Genomic DNA, 25632 nt, shown 5'->3' with positions numbered 1-25632 from the left:
CCTCCTGTTTTGCAAGACCAACTGCAGAACTATGTTATTTTTATTGCGTACATATTCTCTTAGACTTAAAAAGGTAAAGGAACTCATATCAAGGCCAGACCTATCTATCTTTATTTCTCAAGGACCCTCAGACAGCAGCAAAGCCTTCTGCCTTCCTTGTGTATGCCAGCAGGCAAGTGTCTGTCAGCCCAACACTGTGGGAAGCCCAGGAGCCAAACCAGCTGCAAACAGGCCTCACAAACCTTTATTTGGGAGCCCTTCTTCAGGTGCTGAACCTTCAGTTAGACTTGCAGTCTCAAACAACAAGGATAAGTATTTGTAGCAGTGAGTCAGCTACTGAAATACCAAAACTGACTCCTGAGACCTGAGAACATGGCCTCTTTCACCCTGCAGTGGACGCATTGAACACCCAAAATACCTCGACACTGAGTTCAGAAGGTCCTCAAGTTTAGATCACAAAAAACTCATGACCTCCGCATTAAATTAAGTAAAAATAGTACTCAAGTTCCTGGTTTTTTGGTTATGCTGAATTTTAAAAAGAAACCTCTAGGGAAGTGTCAAAAAAGGAGAGTCTTGGCACCACAGGAGGGTGTGACTTAGGTGTCATTATCTTCATTTGATATTACAAAGAGTTGGAGAATATGTGGGTGAGAATACAATCCCTCCAAATTGGTGCATTGATTAAACCTGTCTCTACAGCTACCTAGGTCTTTCTATAACTAAAGGTGCTTCAATCATTTAACTGCTGGTGAGTATCAAGGTGTCCCTAAAACCCTTATACAATGAAGTCAAAACAGCAGAAGGAAAATTATTTTATTCTTCCAGTAAGGGAGCAAGAGGGTTACTTGAATTCAGAAAGAAATACATTGTAATTCTGAATATAAATGACATATTTTGAAAACACTTCCTACATTAGATTAGTCCTTTCTTAAGACAGAAGGGAGAGTTTGGTTTCCTTCGGTTCCTTCTTTGGAAAGAATTTCTGCCAAGTCAGATTTGCAAAGGCACGCAACAGGGCTATTGCATCTTTTTTTCATAAATCATGTGAAGTTCATATCAGGCAAATGTACAAATCTACTGCTTGGCATTGTACCCTGTACTTTGAGTGAGCCACGTGCCATGGGTGTGTTCAAGTGAAAAATACTGTGTTGATTTTGGATGCTTTATGCTTATATAGATGCATTTTGGCCTGTGTGGGCCGGAAGAGAAAGCAATGACCTGAATAGCTGAGCATGAATCTCAGTTAAAACATTTACACAGCTGAGACCAGGAATCTCTCCTGTGCATAGAAAAAGCAGTTAGAGCTGTGAAATGCTTTCCAACATATCGCTGCTTGAAAGAGCAGCATGAGCAAAGGCTGGTCTGGAGATTACATTTGGAAGAAACACAGATATGTTTCCATTCCCGTCAATGGCTGGTGCACAGCTCTGGTTTTCCTTCCTCCCTTTCATTGAAGTTGACGTTTAACAAAGCAGAGCAAAAGTAAAAAGTAAAAATAAAATATTCTGAATAAACCACTGAGTTTTAAATTCCATATAGTGGTAGAATTGTTTCTGTAATAAACAACTTGTCTTGCCTTTTATGCCAGAAGTGGTCGTTTGTGTACATGTTTACACATACATGTATGCACATATACACACATACCCTGATGACAAGTATTAATGGTCAGGGCACTCCAGACTATCCCCTAGAAATGAGTCCAAAGGAGGAAAAAGCCTCTCAACTGACAGTTCCAGTGCATCACACAGCATTTGGGAAGCCAAACATGTTTTGAAAAAATGAGGTGGCAACCCGAATGCTCACATTGAACCAGTGCCTCACATGCTCTCTGCAGAGTGCTTAGAGAGGCTACAGGAAGGAGCTCTTTACTCTCCATGGATTTGGATTCTGTGGAAGCAAAGGCAGTTGAAAACCTTAGGTCTTTAATTCTGTGGAAGGCCGGCACCCTTTGCATGGAAGGTAAATGGAACCCTGACACTCATTCTCTCAGCAGCCACCCTTTGAGGGGATGTGACAGCTGATGTGCAGTAACCCTGCATAGAAAAGCCTGGAACAGGACCAGCAGAATGTCTTCTCAAAATTAAACCACCAAGGGATTGTAGGGTTCTGCTTTAGCAATCGCCTGAGACTGTTTGAGGGTGGCCCGTAGAACAGCCCTGTCTTGCTCCCAGCCCTGGGTGTCCACCACAGCCTTTGTGCTGGAATCATTAAATCACACCACTGCATCACCTTATTGATCTGTCTGGTCATTTCTGCATTATCTCTGTGTTTTGTAGAGCTGCCTTTCAGCCAGAGCAGGTCAGAGTAGTGTTCAAGTGTATGTGCCTGGGAGTGATGGAGGAGAGCAGATCCATTCCTGTCACAACAGCAAGGTGGTTTTAGATTGACTCAAGTCCCATGTGAAACCACACTCATGGGAAGAAAGAACCCAAGCAGAGGCCTGGCCAAGAGCACTGCAGTTAAAACTCCTCTATACACATGACAAGCAACAGTGCATTTTTACTGCTAAAACACTCGCTCTTATCTTCTGGATCTGATTTTTCTCTTTTATGTTCAAGTAAAGCGTGTGCAAAGTAGCTGAAAATACAGATGTCTCCCTCTTGCAATATTCTATCCCTACCAAAATACTGAACACTGAGACAGCACCAATTCAAAGTGCCAGCTACAAAATCACTAATGCGACTTCCTGAAATAAATCTTAGTGCTGTCTGGAGATCTCCCATCCAAGTATTAATGAGGCCCAGCCTTTCTTAGCCTGTGAGCTTCCACAGCATGGCTGTTGCAAGCCAACCAAAATGTTATCTTAAACATACTTTGAACAAGGGTAACTTACTGCCCTCCTCTCTGTGCGCTATAGTTCAGTGTATTACCTTATTTCAGACGTCGCCAGGTGCTCTTCTTCAGCTCTTCTTTCACTAATATGAATTTGCAGTGCAATGTACACACACACAACTGAAAACAAAAAAAAAAAAAAATACATGATTGCTGCACAGGCTTTTACCTGCACAGCAAAATGGAGAGACGAGGAAAAAAAGAAAATACCTCTCAGACAATAGTCATCCTGCTTCATAAACTACTGAAAGTCTTTGAAATGCACCGTGTTGAGGGATTTGGTCTAAAGAGCCAATACAGAAAATTGTGACCAAAGTATGTCAGAATGTATCGTGTTTCTTTAGCTCGAGTATAAGTATTTTGCAAATTCTGTTAAAATGCATGAAGTTAAACTCATATAACTCTTCTCAAAATATCTTACATAAGAATTTAGTTACTCCTATGTTTTCAGAATTAAAAGTAATACTGTGTTATTTTCTAGCAAACTCACATAAGGTACCGGCATTATGGAGAAAGTCAATACCATGTATCTTGAACAGCTGTAATGAGGGGTTGTATATAGCAATGAGGGGTGGGAAAAGGCTATGTCCATCAAGAGGCATTTTATTTGGATTTTCTAACAGCTAGCACGTGTTACTGACAACATAAATTAAGTGTTCACTGCTGAAAAGGAAGGCAGTAAGAAAAATACAGATTTAGTAGAAGATCATATTTTTGTTATTTTGAATAACAATCATCACAGGAAAAGTCAAAGAAACTTTACAAAGGAAAACTGACCTTCAGTCTTTCCTAGAAAGACACACCATAGAAAGACATCTGGAAAGGACCTCTCTGTATTGTCTTATTAGTCATGATACATTCAATTATGAGTTCTAAATATGCATCAGGCCTTGTAGTCTATCTAGTAAACCCTGTCTTCTACACAATAAGCACAGGTATCTGTACCTGGCCAGAAATTTATCAGTGTTATAAGTGTGACATTACTGTAGTTGCAAAGTATGCAAAATATGCTTATGATATGGTGACATAATATTACTAGAGAATGGCAGAAGGCAAATACATGGAATATCTGCAGTATCTCTGATGTTGCTTAGATTCTTTCCACCTGCAGCGGAGGTCAAGTCAGTGCTGGCCTCAGGGTCTACGTGGCTGTGACTGTCCCCTGTTTGGCACATTTCCGTCTACCTGGGGAGCTCCTGTTAAGGAAGAAACAGTCATGGTCGGTGAGTCGGTTCTGCTGCTATTGTGGATGGTAGGATCAAAGGAACAGAGGAGCTCCAGGAAGTTGGCATGCTGCGTGTGACACACCACCACGTAAAGGCTCTTCGACTTAATATAAGGAACTCCTAAAAATATACTAGTGTTGTAACTCCAAAAAACAGCCAGCGTACACAAATCTAAAAATAGTGGTCCTATTCTCTCACCACAGGATACCAATAACGTCAGTAGGAGCCCACTTAAAGATAGTGGGAAGTCTATGGGAGTTACTCACATCCTGCATGAGTCCATGTCTCCTCGAAATCCGTAGCCATTCCTTTAGGAACATTATTTGTTGTTATTTACCAAACTGAGACATTCAGCTTGTGTATGCTTTCCCATTCTCTTTTAACTTGTGCTTTTCCTTAAGAGAAATCATCTGAGAGTGATTTAAGCTTTAGTTAAAGTAAATTTAAAAGCTTGGGACCCCATGGAAATAAAGCTCTAGGAGTGATGACTTTTGTAATTTCTCCCCAGTGCTGTATTACCTCAATCCACTGCTGTTATTTAACATGTGTCCAAGACTGGTTTTCACTACATTCTCTTTGCTTGGGGATATTTTCCATTTTTTGTTTGAGAAGTCTCAGAAGCTTCCTGAAACAGCTGACCTCTAAAGGAGTGTGGGTTTGAGCTAGCATCTTTTGCCTTCTCTCTTTTAACAAATCCTCAGGGTTAAATGTTAAACACGGCTGTATATAGAATATTGCTTTACTTGCTTCTGTGTGTATGCATTGCCTCTTATATTCCCATATTCAGACATACAGTATCTTTTTTCCTCTGCTTTGCTTTCTGCGGTCCCAGATGGCAAAACTAGTCTCTGTTTTCAATGGTGAAAACACATTAGTTTGCTTTCTAGGTAAGAAGAAGTACAGCAGAATCTGGAAAATTAAGTCACAAAACATATATCCCTTAAAATAAAAATTATAACAAGTGTAAAAGGACTGTTCTAGCAATAAGTAAAAGCTACATTGTCATAGTATCATTGCTCCTGTTCAGAAATAAATACACTGCCCTTGCTTCACTGTAAGGAAGCACTTATATACAGAGGTTATTCTGTTGACTTCAACAGAGTCACTTCTGGCTATCATGAAGACACAACAGACCACAGTTAAGACTTAACAAAATAGCAAGAAGTCATTCAGTTAATGGTACATCATTTTGTTACGGAAAAAAGTCCCCTTATAAATCACTTGCATGGACTTAGTGTCCTACTGTTTTGTGTTTCTGCATTGCCACACAGTTGCATAACCTTAGATTTGGGTGATATTATTCTTTTCCATTAACACTGGCTGACTTTCTGCCCTGCAATATTTTTCATGGAACTGTTGCTGAAGTCAATAAGATTACATTGCTGCACAAAATGAAATGGGATCTCATTTACCACATTGTCAAGATACCAGCAATAGTCTTAAAATGATAGTGCTTTTATTATACCTAGTCAGTATGTCTACTGGTTTAATCTGGATATTATAAATATCACGCCAGTAAGATTTGCCTTGGATGATTTTCATATTGCAGGACTTTGTGTTTCAGATACTTCTGCTCAGTATTTTCTATTGGTCCGAAATGACAAACAGCAAGTAAAAATTGTATGATGCTGACAAAACTTGGGGTAACAATGGACAAAGTTTCGTTTCCAGTGATCTTCTCCCTTTGATTTTTATGGAAAACTAAAAGAAATTGTTTCAAAAAAGAAATCACCTGAGAACTGGTCTACCCATGTGGATGTGACTCAGGTAGCTGACTTACATGGAAATAAATGCCACAAATACCAGGTCTGCTATTCACTAACTTACAATATCACTGTGTCCTTCATCAGAGCAGCCGTCTGCTCAATTAAAACATGTAATTAAAACTGGTCAAAGCAGAGAAAGAAGTATGTGCCATCATAGCCCCTGAGGACAGGTGAACTCCTTGAGACCTGGCTAACATTAGGAGGTAGGAGGGGAAGGATGGTGGGACAGATTAATATGTCAATGTGGAAAAAAAGTACACCAACCTCAGTAGACTAAGTCAGCTTTTGCTTGCTCACTGTGTATCCTGTGTTCTTTGGCCACCAGTGGATGGATATCACCAGGCTGCTCTGCTTTACTCCTACTCTTCCATGGCCTATCAAAACTTTCAGCAAAATTCAGATGACATTCCTCCTCTGCCCTTCAACTGCTGATCTAACACTGGATTCACTTTTCTTTTGTTTTAATCTTTATTTCCGTGAAGAATGATTTGATTTCCAGAAACACACATATTCTTGATCAGATTTATTGTAAGCACAGCAGAATGTGTATAAATATAGAAACCTGTTTATTTCAAGATATTTTTTCCACACTGTATCCGGTCAATGGTTTAGATTAGAATTTAGAGAGCTGAATGAAAACAGGGATGCGGCACTGCAGAGGGTGGGGAAGGAGCTGTCTTCCCATTATTTGAATTGTTTGCCTTCTTTACATAAACTAATAGCTACACTCCAAACAGTGAAAACATCATGTTCAGCAGCCAGTGGTTTGTTTTTACATATCTAATTTGAAAATTACTACCTCCTCATTTTTTTTTTAAAGGATTTATGTCTTATAGATCTTTCCACAATCACCCAAGGATTGAATTCGTGATTTTCAAATATATATGCCATGATTTTTCTTATGTAATTTTTATCTCTAGCTGGCATGGACACTTACTTTCTTAAGGAAATCAGAAATACTTTTGCATCAAAAGGACCTTAATTGCACCTGTTTATCTGCGGGAACATAATTTAAGTTTACAGAGAAAGGAAAGAATTTACCATAAATCAGGTGATCAAGATGATAAATTTATTTTCTTACTGGTGTTTTGAGCAAAATTACATAGACCTCAACACTCCAGATGAAATGGAAAAAGTTAGTAAAAAGAAAGGAAAAGTCACAAGAGATTTAGAACATGTCTTTAACCTTCTTTTAGCAGCTACCCTTAGGTACAGAGGAATGAAAAACAGGAGTGGAGGCCTTTAACACTGCCTGAAACATTATGTGTATTCCAGGATCACACATACATATTTGAGAAGGACACAGCTTTCGTTCTCACTCTGCTCTACACAGGATCCCCAGGGAGACAAATCCTTGTGTTTTAGGCTTGTTTGGACAGTGGTCCCATTTATGTTATTCTGGACCTTGATCAAGGAGGTCTAGGGTCTACAAGTAAATTTTTTTCCCTAAAAAAATATTTCCAACCTGAGAAACCGCCAGGTGCTTCCTTCAAACTTCTAAGTGTTCTAGTCAGGCAACTGTAAACTAAGCCTCCAGGTTCTGCTATCGTAGCCATCAGATCACTGCCAGCACCCCCAGAGTCACCAATAGCTAAAAAATATATTCTGAAAGCACGACTACAATATGCAGGTCTGATCTACAGCCATTTTGGGAGACTGGAGAACTAGAGAAAGCCCAGCAAAGGACACCAAGGATGAGCAAATGTGTGTGTGGTTCCACCACACAAGCAGCATAGAGTAGGAGCCCTCCCTCCAGAAAAGATGTGACCAAGGGGAGATAGGGGAGAAGTCTCTAAATTTAAAAATGGGAAGAGAGAGACTGCAGTTAACCATTAATCACTAAGTTTTACAACACAAATAATAGGGCACAAGAAATTATATTAGCAGGTCGCGAGGAAAAAAAAGCTCTGTGTTTTACTGGGCATCATATAGTAACTTTGTGGAGTTTATTGCCATGGGACAGTGAGGAGAGGGATATTTGAAGAGGTTCAAAGAGACACTGGACAAATTCACACTGGAAGGCTCTATCAGTAGGACATGACTGTCCATATTGAACATACATCTCAGGAAGTCCCTGAAGAGCTGATTACCCAAAATGGAAGGCCAAACAAGGAAATGAATAATGTTATGTATCCTCAGTTTTATACTCTTCCATAAACATCTGCTGTTGTCCACTGCTGGAAACAGAAGACGTACTAGGTGGCCATTGATCTTCTGTACTGCAGTCCACTTCCTCTTCCTTTTCTTGTGGCATATTCTCCATCTTACAACTTGCAAAAGGCCTGTGATGCATTATGTTTTTCTTAAAAGCAACATAGAGGCTGCACAGATCTGGGTAAATTAAGACACACTTGCTAATCACACTGCTGGCTCATTGCTGGCTGTTCCTTCTGTATTGCATCAGTGTCCTCTCAAGATTTCGGGTCGCCTCAGATTTACATGGCTTGTGTTGTCTCCCTTTGAGCCTTGCAATAACATTCTTGCAGCTCTAGCATTATCTTCTCAGAAAGGCATATACCCTTTTCCCCTTCCATCCTCCATATGATGTCTGTCTCTGCAGGTCCTCCAGAGGTTTACATGTTGACTCAAGCACCTGACTATCTCTCCTCCTTCCCGGGCAGTGTCTGCTTCTTTGAGCCCTTGTTCTCCCCAGAAAAATTTCAGAAAAATGGTTCTCACTAGAGAGAAATTACTCTTTTAATCTTCGTGAGCCTGGTAAACCCAAACACAGACAGTTGTTAATGCCTAGTCTATTCCCAGGCAGAGGCACTAGTGGCATTCACTCTTTCCTTTACCTATTGAGTGTCAGCTTCGAGGCTAGTAAAAAGTTATCATAACACTTAAAGATAAAAGCAGTTCTGAAAAAGAAACAGGAATATATATCTGTTCCCCGTACAAAATTCAAAATATAGTAATCATCATACCAACCTGAAGCTTGCCCCTACTTGCAGCAGCAATATGTTGTATGTGAACATAAGCAGCTGCTATGGGGCCTGATCCAACTCCCACGTAAGTCAGTGAGAGCCTTTAAATTCACTTCAGTGGGAGTGAAGCCTCAGCACCTGGTTGTATTGTGAACATTGACATTATATGCCATAAAAATGATGCTTCTGCTTTTGATATGAAACCAAGCAATATCAGTGACAGACTGATTGTTGAACAGGGGCCCTCAGTGCTACCGTTTTGAAAATAATAAGTACAATTCATTGCAATTCTGTTTGTTATTCCTAGTGTAAAAATAGATCGGTCCAGCCAATGGGATTAACTACTCCATTATTTCTTGACTGCTTTCTTTATTGTTGTTGTTGGTTTTAAATAGTTTTCCTGCTCTGTTGCTACAGATGAATTCTGGTAAATATTTATTCTTACACTTGCCGTAAACATATTCCTTTCCCTGCAGGGCACCACACAGCTCCAGATGTGCAGAACTGAACCTTTTCAAAAACAAAGGGGGCCCCAAGGGTAGCCACACAACAGAGAGGGGGCAAAAGGCTTGTTGCATCTTTAAGAAGTTGCTGCGTGTGGCTTTGCTGAATGCAGCCGTTTCAGATCTTAGGGATGTTTGACTTGGCTGCAGCTGAAAAGAGTCAGGATGAAGAATTACAGACAGGAAAAGGGTAAAATCTTGCCTCTTGAAAAGTCTTGATAGAGTTTGAGTGCGTTTCTCCTTATGCTTACTCAGATTGGACTCTCTGAGCTGAAACTGCCAGAGTTCATACCCAGGCCTGTCACTGTCCTTCAGAAGGGTGGTGAGACAATGTCATGAGTGTCATCTGTGCAGGGAGGTCTCCCAGTCCCTGGTCTCTGACATCAGGAGAACCCAAATAGTTGAGCAGGAGATGCCCAGGGTAGGCACTGTGAGCATCTTGGTGCACACAGGGCAGTGAACTGGTGTTGCCCCCGGACACTGATGCCAGCTTTTCCCGCAGCAGCCTTGTGCACACCAAGTCACTGTATGAAACAGCTTGTGTCATTAGCCTCACCACCAGATCTGATGCCCCAAACTGCTTCACTCTCCCTCCTCTCCCCATCTACCACTGTTCATTTGAGGATCTTCCTTCTTTCCTGGCTGGGCCATTCCTGCTTATTACAGCTCTGCTCCCTTCAGTAGTCCCACTTCTGGCACTGGGGTGAGGGGATAACTTGTCCTGCAGAGCTTGCAGGCCGTAGGAACAGCAACCAAAGGAGCAAGAGATGTGTTACCCAAGCAAGTCACACTGCCGTGTGCTGGTGGCACCGCACGTGAACAAGCACAGTATCACTGAGGTACCCACAACTTCATTTTCACCAACTCAACTGGTTTCTCCTATCTTGACCATGACATTGATCTTCTTGAAGGGAAAGGGACCAGTGTCCCACTGGAGAAATGTGTAGTTAGTTACATGTACCCTACTGTGAGAGGATTTGGGCCAAAATTGTGTTTAACTCACTGAATGAGATAAATTCTTCCTTTCGTCTTTTTGTGGCAAATGAGTGCCACATTGACCATCTGAGGCCAGAAAAGACTTCCAGGGCCTTTTGGGTGCCTTTAACATAACTACCAGTAGAATCTGAGCAGAGGTGGATCAGGGCTGGCATCAGCTTATGGAGGTCAGGCCCAAGATGTAGCCACATGCCCTTCCAAACCTGGCTGAGCAGGGCTGGCCTCACTCCACTGGCCTGAACATGAAGGGCTTTATTCCTCATGTGTGTCCTCTGCAAAACACAGAGACCTAATGAGGCAACCCACAGAGACGTGCAAAGAAGCCTAAGTTCTTAACAAGACTGAGTATATTAATGAAACAAGATCATTTTTGCTGTCTTCATTATTAATGTGCATGGCTTGGCTGCAGAAACTTAATTTTTTGTCTAAAAATGGAAGCAAGGCCTTCTTTCAGTGATATTTCTCCATGTTCTCTGGTGCCTCGAAAACAGCAAAAGCCAGGTGAAGTCACCCAAATTCTAGGCAAATAAAGCATGTTTCAAAAAGATGGACCCAATTTGAAATCCAAAATGCTTTGGAATTGGATCCAACTTTTTGAAACACCCTGTGCTACACAACTGTTTCTTATATGAACAAAGTGGCTGATGGATGACCTTCTAAACATACCTAAGTTACTGTTTCCTAGTGTACATTCAAATTGAAGCAGGAAACAGATTTCCAGAACATGAAAGCAAGATTTGCTTGCTTATCTCATTGTATTCTAATGTGATTTGAAGTAAACAAAAGACAACTATGGGCTTTGTTATCTTAATTGTTCTGTACAGCCAACACAGAGCAGGATTGAACTGCATGATTGAACATAACTCTTATTGGCTTGCAGACTATTAACATAATTTTAAAAAATTGCACATAATTCAGGAAATATTTTTCCTAACAGCCTGTCCTGGTCAAGGACAACTTTGTTCAGACCTATGTCACATAATGGGATAAAACGACATCCACAGATAATATTCACCTGATATTCATGTGCTACATCTGTCAGTTCTGCATGTATTTTCTGCATATCTCTTAGCTGGGGGTTTTGGAACTTATCTGACTATATAAATATTTGAATTTTATGATAGGTAGTGATATTAGGGTTCAGTGCAAAGCATGTGAGAGTCCCTGTACAAGTCTGGATTTGTCCTATGTACTTAGTCTCTCTAATACCTTTTAGAGAAGCTAGCAGTGAAATACTGTGATACTCACTGAATAACTGTGGGGTTTAGGAGAATAGTTTGTACCTTGTCAGGCTGGACTGGTTTAAGATATTTTGTTTGTAGGTATTAAGAGTCACAGTCTTTTGAGTATTAGTTATGGGTTGAGTAGAGCTCAGTTTCTGCTACAATGGAGGAAGATGGGTGATAAGTGAAGAAAAACTGAAAACAACTAGATGAATATTTGATTTTTAAAAATGTGAGAAAATTCAAATTAATCCGAGGAGATCTGAAAAGGAAAGATTAAATTCTGCCAGCTTCAGTCCTAGAAATAATGCCTTGTAAATGTACCAAACTAGTTACACGAACCAATTTTACTTGCAGACGCTTTCCTTAGATATGTTCCCACCCTTCCAGTATTTTTCTTTTTAAATATTATTTCCACTAAAAAGGCTAGAGCACATTTGGCTTTTCTGATTACACACACGTGATGGCACGATGCATCTTGATGATGTTTTTTCAATATTCATGACAGACAGTCCTACCCTCTAGGCAGTAACTCCCTTTGATTTCAGGTGAGATTTTTGCCTAATGATCAGGCCCTGAGGTGCTTGGCTCATCAGTTACAACATAATCAGCTAAGAAAAATTTGAATTGATAAAAAGCAGGAATAATGGCACAGACTGCTGGCATAGCAAATACGCTTCGGAGTGTACGTATAAGAAGAATATGTCCCTCAAAAAAAAAAAAAAAATTGAAAGGCAATTAATGTTGTGTATGCTACTGTGCCATCGAGTCACAACAAAACACTCAAAGAGGGATTCAGACAAACTTGTCAATTGCCAAATCAGTATAGCAACCATTTCAAGTTGCTGAGAGAACACTGATGAAAGTAAACTCCCAACATTTTACGGGACTGAGCCCTTAAAGAGTGTGTGTCCATTCAGGAAATCCTACAAATCTACCACAGAGCTTTGAAATTAGATCCCTGTGCCAGGACATCCACATCCTAACATCTGCAGCCATGTAAATGTTCCCCAATGATGTCAAGTAGATGCTACATGGGCTAAAGGATAGGTTGGTATGGAGACCACTATAGCAGCAGTTCACAGATAACAGACCACTTGTGATACTCAGGGTTGTAGACCAGATGATCTAAAACTAGCCCACGGAATTATATGAACCAAGTACAATATGTAACATTTCCAGCTGAAGGTTTGATGGGAAACCATTCCTTCATACCATGGTATGAAAGAATTTTGTAAGATGTCATTAACACATCCAAGTAGCTGAAGTCCCCTGCTTTGGGCAAAGCATTCTCTGATTGAATGTCTACGCTTAACTAGTGTGAATCGGTGAACCTCATCCAGTACGTACACTGCAAGTCCAAGCAAGGTTTCTCAACAAAGCAATTCTGGATGGCTTCTAAATTTAAGTCAAAGACCTAGAGGAGAAATCTTCCTAGAGAATAACAACAAGTAATCTTAATTAAGACAGATGACATAACATTTAGCTTCCTTTCTGTTATAGACACCTTATGCAGCATCAGACACTGGTTCTCACTTTTGTAATAGGATGTTTTCTGTTCAAATGCTGGACAAAAAGCATCCAGTCTCTGAGACTATTTTAAGGTGGCTTTTAGCCACCAGAGCTCCTAGTGTTTCTTTAAAGTATTTTAATTTTCAGAACAGCATAAATGATGTCACTGATCAATTGCCAAACCTATTCTTAATTTCAATAACTTCCAGGGGACTGATTAAATCTGAAATACTTTGGCCTATTTTAAAGGAAGTCTAATCGTGTTTTTATGTCAGCCTTGGAACACATGATTCTTTATTAACCTAATAAGCCTCCATTATCCCATTCCCAAAGTTCTATTCAAGCCCTGTATTTAGTGTAAAGTACCGTGCACTGGTTAATTAGAGCATATTATCTTGGATGAAAATGCTGAATCTTATTCTGCAGAGTCAGTGCTTGGAGAATTTGTTAATACGCTGCGTGTACCCAGATTGGTTCTTATCTGAGCCTTGGCATGTGTTAGCAGTGCAATTACCCACTTGCAATTGCTGCCTGCTACTTGGCAAAGGGGAATGCTGAACAGAGGGTTATTTCACTAAAGATAGAAAGTGACTCATTTTGATTACTCAGTCATGTCCTCTCCTACTTATGCATGCACAATGGGAAAGTCTGATGGTACCAGAGAAAAGAGAAACAGCATGTGTTCAAGTCAGTTCTCTTATTCACCATTTAGTTGTAGCAAAATTAAAAAGCCAATAATTATAATATAACAAGAGGGAGTAATAAGACATTTCACCTTTGCACATTTAAGAAGGGAAATCTGAATTTAAAGGGAAATGACAAGCTAAATGTGGCAAGAAGTAAAGGATGTAGATAACTCAATTTCATTTTTGCTTCCCACAGTTTCCAGCCAACTTTGCTTTCTGGTCTTCGTCTGTTGCAAAAAGGAGAAGTGTTTTTGTCCAAACAGCACCCTGCTTTAAATTAGTGTAATACATTTTACATTAAAAATGCATTTATAAAATACACACTTTCTAGTCTAGGAAGGCTGAACAGACAGTATGTGTTAGTTAACATTTGTAAAGCCTTCTACAAACCTGGTAGCTCCAGCCCCGTACTTAAGTGACCCAGACCTATGGAAGTCTACTGAGACTCACTGACTTTGAAAATTATCCCTTATAGACATATAAGGGATGAAACTGCGCACCAACTATGGCCCATTTTCCTACTGAAAAAAAGTATTATTTAACTGAAAATGTTGCAGCACTAAAAACCATATGATTATAAAGTCAGAAGTAAACTCTTTTCCTCTACAGTAATCTATGGTGATTGATGGTCCATTCTTTCTTATGCATTTTCGATGTTAATCAATTTAGTAATGCTCCCTTAATCTAATACAAACTTATTTCAAAAAATTGGGAAACTATTTTAATTAAATATTTTGTTTAATCCCTGACATGTTTTTACTAACGATGTCATCAAAATGCATGCATATTTGTGGTTATACATCTAACAATCTTCTGACAAAGGCACATCAATGTAGCAGCAACACTTAAAGTGAACATTGAGGTGCTGCATACTGTGCCCTCCTATCACACAGCACATGCAGTAGACATTTTAATCTGGAAAGCAGAATAACAAATCTCCATGTCCTTCATTATTTCAAAATAAAATAGTCTGTTTCAGCTCTCAATAGTGGTAGATCAAGTAGAACAATAACAGCTTCAAAACATGTAAAATTTTCAAATTATTTTCTAGAACTTTCTGAAATGAAACACTTTCTTTCAAAAATTACGTCAGCCCTGAGTTACAGGGAAAGCCCCTTCAGATAGCATCTACAGTAATGATAACCATTTCTTGACCTTCCACCAGTGCACTGTGACCATCCCAAAGTCTTCTGCAGTAAGTTCACACCTCCCATTGCCGAGACAGCTTTCCTCACTGCCTGAGTCCCAACTCCCAAGTCATTCCACCAGGCTTTTGTCACTGCCCCATGCAAAAGAAAGTACAATCTCTCTCTTTGTCCTTGTCTCCTGTAAGACTTCCCGCTCTGGACAGTGCTCAAGACGAGAGATGAGACCGACTGGCAGGACATGGAGCAGCTTCCAAACCAGGGAGGGTGAATGAGGCTTGGAGTGAGGACTGAGGGCTGAAGTCAGACCCACTACAACTACTCAGGAGGTTAGCTGGGCTGCATCAAGGAAGGCTGAGCACCCGTGTCTATGATATTTAAGCAGCAGACCTTTCCTAGTGCAGTTTACTTTGGCCGCAGCACATCAGAGTGGTTCCCAAAAGCAGCACAGCTTCCCTGGCAAAGGGGACAGTGACTCCCCACCAGAGAGGCAGCACTGGGGGGCAGGAGGCAGGAATCCTTCTGGTAGCTTCACTGTCACCACCAGAAAACATGAGCTGAAAAGGTTTGGGCAGAAAGAAGAACTTAAATACACTTTGCAGTAAAATAATAATCAGAAAAGCTTGACATTTTCATTTCAATTAAAAATAGTCTTCTTTTATGGGAACAAAAATCATTGACCAACAAATTTCCCACATTGTCACATTTTTCATTAAACAAAATCTCTGATCACTGTTTCAATGAGACTTAAAATTTACAAGGCTTTACGTTTCCTTTTAGTGCTCTATCTAAAAGCTAGCTCTTGGTGGAAAAGTGTAACAGTTCTCTGCAAATGAGAACATTAAAACATGATTTCAATAAAAACATGCATAAAATTCTGGCCAAATGGATACATTTGAAGCTTTCAGAATGAAAATAACGTCAAGAATTCTATTTTTTTTCCACAAAATTATTTCCCCATTTTTCAGCCATCTCCAATTATAACAATAACTTGCAGGTGTTTCCTGTTAAGTTGGTAATAACTGTGTCCTGGGATAATAAAACTCTAGGGTTTGGCCCATTTATCGTATTTAAATTATAACGTAAAGGTGCATCCTGTTTACAAGGTAATAATTATATATGGGACTAAACAAACTCCTCTGGAGCCGGTCCAGTCTATTGTGTTATGTCGGACTGGAGCATGGGCTTAAAGAAACCTTAGATGGATAACACCTTAGGTAGTAAAAGTTTACTCTCCCCTTTTCAGAAAAATGAAAAACAAACAAAAAAACCCAGAAGTTGGTGTTTTGCCTATATTAGGAAAGGAACTTTGAAAAACTGAACAGCCTCTAAAATGATTGATCAAATGATCTTAAAACCTTTGCTAATGGCCCGACAACTCAGTCAAAACACACCCATCCAAACTCCTTAGGGTGGACATTGGCATGAGATGCCAACGCACAGGCACACACCCCCAGTTTTGTCTTCCCTGTCCTCCCAGTGGGTCTCGTGCCCCTGTTTGAGCGTGGTCCCCTGGTTGTGAGGCAGCTGTGTGACAGCCCCCTTCGAAGACCGCTGAACTCAACCTCCCCTATTCCTCCTTGCTTTGTGGCATGGCTGGGATTTTAAAATACACCCTTTTTTTTTTGTCAGGGACGAAAACTTAGTTAAAAAAAAATGCCTGGGGAAGGAGGTCAGCTACTGAACTCACAAGTCCTCTGCTAGGTAATTGCATCACAATGAGATTTCGGGGTTTTTATGCAAAGCTCTCCACCTTGCCCCAGTCCCTGCCAGACTTCCAGCCCCTTCCCCAGTGCCAGCTCCCTTCGGCCAGCCGGTGCTTTCCACCGCAGTCGCTAAACAGCCTGCAGACCCTCATGCAGTGGGACAACAGTCATTCCTTTGTCAAGGTCAGGACTTAGGGGGCTGGGGAAGGAATTTGGCTTGTCCTGCATATGTAGAAAAGTAACAACTTCAATGTGAAGCACAGAAAGAGATACTAGCATCCAAAAAACACTAGAAAAATAAACTCCAGAAGCGAACAATGCATTGTAGCTTTGGTTCAGTGTCTCACTGTTATTGCTTAAGTGCAAAATAAGCCCAAAACCTTTTTTTACTTTTTTTTTCTCTTTTTTTTTTTTTTTTTTTTGCTACATACTGCACAGTATGAGTAATTCAAGGAGAGAATAAAGGCTGGCATTGTATAGCACACTTTCTCATGCACACACAAACCTCCTTCCAGCTTACTGAAGGAATCAAAGGGTGGAGGGAGTGTCTCCAGCGTTTCATGTAAATGACATCTTTTTTTCTCCAGTTTTAATGCCACCATAAACTCAGTGTGATGAAGCATTGATGAATAATGAGCCTATGACACATTGCGCTTTTAGAACAGCTCATATATTTGGCATACATCAGGCCCTGTTTGTGTCATTTCCCCCCTCCCCGACTTGGGCACAGATTTGTAAATACTTTTCCCATAACTAAGAAATGCAGTTTTATTTTCACTTCTTGGGGAAGGCACACTGAGGGTCTGTGCAGCTCACACCGATTGCCCTCTCTCTTTGGGATGCTGTGAGATGGCCAGGTTCAACTCTCGCCATCCGAGCAGGTGTTGTGCACCTGCAGAAGCAGCTGCCCCACCAGGTCAGCAGCCACACTCCACTGGGAGCCACTGGTCGGGCTGCTGCCTACCTCACTCCTACCTCACCTCACAAGCATGTCACTGTCATCTTCCCTGAAACATAGTCATGATGGCACTGAGTAGAGAAATTGAGACTCCCCTGCGAAAAAAATGCAACCGCTTTTTTATCAAAAGAGAAAATTGGAGAAAATTGGGGTTTAAAGATGCATTTTATTGAGAAGAATGCCCTTTTAAGGTATTTTTAGTGCTGTTCTGGATTACTTGGTAAGAAGTGAGCCTATAACTTCTGGATTTAAAACTTCAGTGAGCTGAAGAGATTAAACCCATAGGAAAGAAGCAGTAGATGGTTCATAAGTCACCATGTGTGACCTAGCTGACAGAGGGGGACAGGGAGCTACACTGTCACGTGGGACATGAAAAGCCCTGTTTGTGGATCTCCTGTGGCAGAGGTGTTTCCATCCACATCTGCCAGTCCTACCCCTGCCACAACATCTGTCATTTCAGGTGATCTCAGCTTTCCCTGACTAAAGGGCAGGTCAAAGATGATCTCCTGGCACAGATCTACTGGAGTCTTAACTTCTGGTCTGGCCTCCTAAGGGCCTGTGTTCAGCTGCGATGTAGATTTCACCAGCTGAGGACACCCAAAATGGAGAGGCAGGAGTAAACCTAACAGTTCTAGGGGCATAGTATGGGCAAGATGTTTTCCCAGGAAAGGAGGAGGCTGGACACAGTCAGCAGTTTTCAAGTTTGATAACTTTCTCGTTCTTCAGTGTAAGAGTACCATCAGCATGAAGTTTTGTCTTAAATATATCGTCTATAAGGTCTAATCCAGTGTACAAAATTTTCTTTCCTTTCTCATTTTTCTTTATCACTTTGCCTATCTTGAGATATGGGACCATGCTTCTTTTTTTAAACCTATTTTTTTTTCCCAATAACTGCTTGTAAGTTTTCAAATACAAAATAGGAGTTCTTCCAGCTCTCCAGAAAGGTCTATAATTGAGGCTGTCAAAGCAACGTATGGGCGTAAGGAAACTATTTGAATCTTCATTGCTTTGAAAAAACATGTAAACATACCAGTTTAAGATCAGACCACTTTTTCCCCATGGTTGTGAAGAATCCTACAATGCTTTGTGTAAGGCTGTTCAAACTGAAAGAGGTGACATCAGATATTCAGCCTGTCAAGAAAGATCATAAGGAAACCTGGATACTGCTGACAAACTCTGGGCATTTCCATAATTTCCAAAGTTAGCAGAGACCCACATTTAGACCCACACATGGCACTAGCAAAAATGAATGCTATTTCTCAATTACATTACGCTTATTTCCCCAGGTGACAATCTCTCCGTGGGCGAAATAAACCCCAGTTGTGCAGGACACATTTCATAGCACTGGGAGCCCATTGGCTGTGCTTCAGTCAGGGTTTTTGGGTCACATGCAATTCAGAAACCAGGATGAATCAACCCACTTTATCTCAAAAAAAAAAAAAAAAGCCATTACCAGCAATTTTCTCAGTTTCGTAACAAAGCTCCAGAAGATAAATGAGTCAGTTTCTGACATCAGAACTGTCTCTTTTTTTCCTCTTTCTCTTCAGGCAGGTTACACCAGGGATTTGAAATAAGGAACTAAATGAGTTTATTGAAATTGTCTTTTCCTGGCAAAAATGTAGCAGTGTTACAGAAACCACATCGATTGAAATTAATTCCTATGGCAATTACTTTATTCTAGCAGAAATAACAGCCCCTATAACTTTTATCAGTTTTTTCATGCCAATAATTTATTTTTTAAAACTTATTTAAAGCTGAGGTTGTGTCTGAGGCTAATTCTTTGCTTCTAGAAACAGATAAAGCTAAAAGCATGCTGATAATCTGCTTCTAATCTCTCTGTACCAACCTCCTTTGGCCCCATACAAATCTGGTCAATGATAAATTTGGCAGCTCAGTTTTGAGTATTGGCTCAAACTCGGCTGATCTGAATGCTCTTTTTAAAACAAAACCAAAACCAATTCCTCCTTTACAAAATACATGGTCACTATTCACTCCAGGCTGTGACTGGTTAGGCTGAAAAAGGGTTAAATCCCAGTTTTGTATGATCACATTAAGTGCTCCCATTTTATTTGCCTCCTTGATTTTATGTCAGGCACATGCCCATGCTGAAACTACAATACAGTCAGTGTCTGGATCTCTGACAAAGATTAGGCTTTTGTCCTTGGTATCTGTTTTCATCCTCAGAGATTTTTAATGGTTTTTAGCAGGGAAAAATATCAGTTTTGGCTTTGGAGTGCTTTAGGATGACCCAGCACTTACCATCATGAAGCCTTTCGAGAGATATTTTGGGATCCAGATCCTGGCTGCTGCTCCATGGGGATCTATGTCTTCTCAATCAGGTTTCCAGTGACTGTCGTGGGAAATATAATAATCTGCAATAATAATGAACAAAATTCCACATTCACCCTAGAGACCATGGCTTGATACTTTCAGAGGAGCAGTGATTGAGTGGAAGAAACATTCATATGATCACACCATCCAGAGCATGTAAGATTTCAGTTCAGCATGGTGACAGGATGGTGACACCATTCCATGTCACCTGCAAAACTCTGCCAGAGGAGTTGTCTTTAATTACCACAGACCTTAAGCTTTGTCTGGATCTGAAATCAGACTAGAGTGGTTGCTTCTCCATTTTCCTTAAAACTTTTTTTGCAGGGAGTTCCTTACAGAGTATTTATTATCTTCAAAGTACTGGGGAGCCTGCAGAGAGATTTATATCTCCTCCTGTGCTCCACCCCTGCAGCGCTACTTGTCCTAAACAACTTAAATAAGAGGTACCTTGAACTTCTTTTTCACGTATGATATGTTAGCACCAGATATTGAAGTAACAGTTTTTCCATCTTTGAGTGTCCTTTTCTTTAGCCTTCAGCCATCATCCTTTGCTGGACAGCATTTTACATGTTTTGTTTTTTCTTGCAATGGTATGTATTATTAAAAGTCATCATTTGCCAATGGCTACTTAACTTCACACACAGCATCTCACACAACCTACTTTTCCTCACATTAGCAGTTTGGTAAGGAAACACATCAGATGGCTGATAAAGAATCATTCTATAGGGGTGGCAGAAGTAGCCTCGGAAATTACCGTTAGGTCTTTGGATTGCAATCTAAACTTAAAATTTTCCCAGAAGATCAGGGAATTCACACACATAGTGAATTTGCCATTGTCACTTGCATAAAGATTAGAAGATGAATTAGTAACTGTCTGATCCAAAGTCCACTGAAGCCAGTAAAGGCTATAAAGAATCAAAGACAATAAAAATACAAAGAGTACTGACAGCCAGGATATTATTATCCTTTTTTTCATAAAACAGTTCCATCAACTCTTTCATTTATGCTCCACAGCATAAAAACAAACATACCATGGCATATTTTTCTGTCCTTGCAAAAACACTATAACAGAATAGCATCAAATCATCAGTATTAATCAATCCATTAATTTCAGCTGAGCTACATAAAGACATAATTTTGTATTGAAAGACTCAGTAGTAATCTAAGACTGCAAAACAGCACCCTCTTAATAAATCACAGCTGCAGATGGAAAGGCTGGGCTTATGATGGGCAAAGTAAGATTTAGCAACTTTCAACTGCCCAATGCATTATGAACTTACTTTGATTTAAAGTACTTACACCACCTCTATGCAAGCTATAAAGTACTCTGATGCAACTCAGACAAGATTATCAGGCAGCCACCAGCACCTGAGAGCAAGTGGTATTTAACCAACAGGAGGTAGAGTGGCCTCTCTGATTCCAGCTATGTGTGAGTCCAGTTTTTCTGTCCAGAAATCTTGCTCATCTGAAAAAAAAAAAAAAAACAATGTTGGCCATTTGCCAGTGCCTTTATATAAGCCACGTCAGAGCTACTGCTACAGCCCATACAGTAACATCTGCACAACCCAGAGAAATCTCGCCATGCATTGCAAGTCACTGGTGCGGTACATGCACAGGGTAAAGTCACTGCGTAAGTCTCACATGCTTACGTCTCTCTAGGAAATCCCAGGGAACGATAAGGGAGTCTTGCCCTCAACCCTGTACAAAACAGCTTGATTTTACCTCTACCCCAAAGCCTAACAAATAGATGGCCTTTGTCTGATGCCCTGGAGGGTAAATGCAAGCTAATAAAAGCTTGAGTCCACACAGATAACGTATAATTGTAACTGGTTTGGGGGTAATGGTCTTCCAGATTATCTCATTATTCTCTTTGAACTGGCTTTGAATTACACTTTTTCAATTTTAGATAAAAGTGAACCAGTGTTTTTGCAGAATTAGCAAACTAAGTTAGATTGAATAGTTAGAATTAACGGGTGCTTTGATTTCATCATTTCTCTTTAACCTTGAAACCAGCAGTCAGGCAGCAAAACCATTTTTTCCCTTGTCATGTTTTATTTCTCCAGCTGTCTTTCTCCATTCTGTTCCCTCAGCCACTTCCTTCTGGTTTGTCCACAGACTAATAATTCTACCAGACTTCGACCATACAGCATTCCCTTGACTTCTAATTCACAGGTGCTCTCTAGAACGTCAGCCCGCACATCACAGTATTTTCAGTATTTGAGTGTATTGGTATTTAGGATTAAGTCAAAATACCTCTGTTGGCGGTGATATAACCAAACAGTAGTTCTGTCTGTACTTTTTTTGATCTTATTCTGAATCCATTTTAATGGCCATTAGTGAAACTGCTCTGTTGTGGCATCTGAATGAACAATAACCATCTCCATTTACCTGCTGAAGCCAGGAGCTCTCATCAACTTGCTTTTGCTCCAATGGCTTGCATGAAGCAGAAGCAATCTCTGAGGACCTCTCACACACAATCTCCCTTACCCTCAAGCAGATATGGCACCCCGAGCAAACCTAGATCAACCGTTCTCAATCATGCTGGACTAATGGGCATGCAGCAGTTCTGAAATGAACCTTACATAAAACCAATGAGTCTGACAGCCCAGTGTTAATATGGCTGTCTAAGACAGCTATAGATTATGCACCCAGCCTCACCAAGCAGTTTAAAAAACACTGATCCACAACTGTTAAGGACACAGATCTTCTTCTGGTGGAGGGGGAGGACCATACATCAGAGCTCCTTTCTTATTCTGTCACCAGACCTACTGTGCACGCATAATACAGACAACTTAAATGAGCGTGCAGTCTGGTGCCAAGATTACTGCAAATAAATGTCTGATGTATATATGGGTGATATGTGAAACAGCCTGGGTTATACAAATATGGCATATAGACTAGATGTGTCTTTTCATTCATTTATCATGTAGTTCACACGTCAGTCCACCCCAGTCCTCTCTCTGCTTTTGTCCAAAGAGGACACACAAATTATAGCAGTGGCAAAAGCTGCCACAAGAGCAACATATGGTCCCAACACTATCTTTTGCAAAAGCCCCACAATCCCTTTGCTTCCTTGTCAATCTCACACATTCATCAGAAGATGTGGAAGGAATCACAGTTCACCAGGACAACTCACATCTGGTGTCAGTGAATGGTCACATAGGAAAGCCCTTTCTGTGGCTGAATTCCTTGGCCAAGAGCGTTCTGCCAGAGTGCCACACGCCAGTGCTAGGTATCAATAGTATCAGTACTCAGCTTGGTACCCACCTCCAGGATGCTCTTCTAGGCCATGCTCAGTGCACAGCGCTGGAAAGCAGCTGCGGGGACTTGTGGGGCTCATGTCTAACCCATGGCTATGTCTGCAGGGCTGCACAAGCACAATCTTGAAGTTGGTCTGGCAGACCAACACATCACTCGTCTATGTTCCTAATCTGATGGCGTGCCCACAGGACTGCTTTTGGTGCACTCCAACTGATGGTCCTCCAGAGAAAAACTCCGGCATCCATAAGAGTCTTTGCTGGCAGAAAACTGCTGTTTGACAGGCAAAGCAAATCCAGGACTCACACAGCCCTGACCTGCCCTTCAGTAAGGGCAGGTGGGGTGTGTAGCAGCCCTTGTATAGATGATAAGCAGAAAAAGTACGAACGGTAAGAGGCATGCCTAAGGGAATTCAAAATCTACCCAAAGGCTCAGGAGTAGGAAAGGTGAAACCAGCGTGGCTTTGTTCTTCTCACCAGTACCATTTTTTTCTCCCCATTATTCATGATTATTTACTAACTTCCATCGCCTAGGGGAGAATTTGGGGCAATAGTCAGTCACCCCTGAAAGGGCTGAAATCTTGGGGCTGTTTATCAGATTAAAGCTTGGCTTTCCTTTGCTCATCTTTTTTTTTCTTCTTTTTCCTCCCCAATATTTATTTGAAAAAGTGTTTTGGCAGGATTTATAGTCCACAAAGCCCTTCAGACTCAGAGAGAAAAAAAAATCTCAGGTGCTACTTAAGAAATTCCTCATTTCTAAACCTCAGTGGATTAAAGTTTTTTTCCCTAATGATCTGTGTGAGTGCTTTTGTGTAAAACTTTGAATAACTTTATTGATTACATTCTGCATCATACAAGTCTCTGGACCCTTATTCTTATTTTTTTAAAAAGCTTCTATAAAGACATACAGTACCAGAATGGATTAGTGCATTAGCCCTTGCCTTTGCAGACTTAGTTGCAATCCAGACAGGATTTGGATGAAGAAAGTCTTACCAGGCAGGATCATGCTTCTCAATGGAAAATGTTTCCATACTGAAAAATGGAAAACATAATATTTAGCACAATTTAGGCTATTTGATACCCTTTTCTGTGCTGAGGCACGGGGGTGGCTACAGGAACAGCACAACCAGTTGTCACTGAGATGCTTCCACAGAACTGTCTCAGAACTATGATAGTTTTCACAAAGAGCTTTCTCAGAAGAAGAGAAAATAAAGCACTTTACCAAAGCTGTGTGGGAGGCTCCAGCTGGCAGAACTGAAGTTACAGGTGAAAAATGAAGTTTATTGGCAGAGTGCTTGAGACTGACTGAAACAGCAGCACAGCACCCACAGTCTTCTCTTTCCTCTGACACTGTCTCCATAACTCTTTTCTTCCTGATATCTCGCAACACGAGGCTCTTTCACATAAGCAAATAGATGAGAACGGGAATACAAATTTTAGTTTAAAATTACCTGCAGGACCTTCACTCTGTCTTTAGAAAGGAAACAGGATTTCTGTCTAAAACCAGACTCTCCACCCTCCCTTCCTACCCTCCCTTGTCCTTTCCACCTGTTTAGATGTTTTCACAATGGGATAACACATTCATTCCCTCCAGACCAGGGCTCAGCTGTCAGGAATGGAAAATAAAACCAAAGTTTGCAGAGTATTTTTAGCCCAGAGAAAATAAAGCGGTTGCAAATACCATACACCCACCGGCTCCTCCGGCTTGTAGAGATCCGTGCCCAGAAAGAAAGGAAACCGCAAGACCAGGCTGAACCCATTGATTTGATATCAGTGCCAAGTATTTTGCAGTGACTCACCCAACAATCCCACCCTTCTTTTTCTGTCCGTTTAAAGTTGTCCACACCAGAAGTCACATCATCTGGTCTTTCCCATCTTTGTGGCACTGGTGCTTTCACTACCATATATGCACTTAGCTGGCCTTAGCCCATTACCCTGATCCCTTTGTACAGGATAATCTGTTGATGACTGGCTAATCAGCAGGTTGCAGATGGGTCTCCTGTTTCCCTCTGATCTCACAACTCTCAAGGGACTGGCCTTCTGAGAAGAGAGAGTGCGTAAGGGGATACAACACTAAACAGATGACACATATTTTAGATCCACCTAATGGCTGCTCCTGGTTTCCAGACTCGCCAAATGCCATTTGTTTTTAACAAATGGCCACACAAGCTGTGGAGATGATATTTTAAAAATGTCTTTGAAAGGCCTGACTTGCCTCCAATGGCATTTGCAGCATGTGTGCCCCTCACAGTAGTCCTCTGTGCTGTCAATCTGCTCCCACTGCAGGTAAAGATATAGTATTCTGAAAAAAAAGTTATAAACTGACAACAAAATGGATTTATGCAAAGCCCATACTCAATGGGAGAGGTAGTTTTAGAGCCAAAAAGAGGAGGATCTAGATCTCTACTAGCACCTATGGTTAGGTCTGAGCATCCTTGTACTGTGAGCTGTAAGCAAAGTTTATGCTCAAGTTGTAGAAAAGCAGTGATTTATTCATTGCTGCATTGACTGTGCAGTATCATATATGCAAGAGCAACACTGGCAAAACTGTAATAGAAAGCTGCTGA

The 25632-nt window shown here is 40.8% G+C and overlaps 1 protein-coding gene and 1 long non-coding RNA gene across 2 annotated transcripts in view; one reads left to right on the top strand and one right to left on the bottom strand.

The window, feature by feature from the left end:
* LOC136103960 (potassium voltage-gated channel subfamily KQT member 1-like) overlaps nucleotides 1-25632 on the top strand; it is a 491583-nt gene that overhangs the window by 419600 nt on the left and 46351 nt on the right. The gene's annotated exons all lie outside the window — the stretch shown is intronic.
* On the bottom strand, nucleotides 17577-24550 carry LOC139827046 (uncharacterized). Its single transcript, XR_011737231.1, has 4 exons — nucleotides 24517-24550; nucleotides 24059-24097; nucleotides 21108-21273; nucleotides 17577-19849 (listed from the first exon to the last, which is right to left on the bottom strand). It is a non-coding gene; the product is annotated as an uncharacterized lncRNA (long non-coding RNA).

This window comes from Patagioenas fasciata, chromosome 1, assembly GCF_037038585.1.
Source record: "Patagioenas fasciata isolate bPatFas1 chromosome 1, bPatFas1.hap1, whole genome shotgun sequence".
Lineage (NCBI taxonomy): Eukaryota > Metazoa > Chordata > Aves > Columbiformes > Columbidae > Patagioenas > Patagioenas fasciata.
Note: the sequence above shows the minus strand (reverse complement) of the source record. Positions and strands in the feature narration are given on the sequence as shown.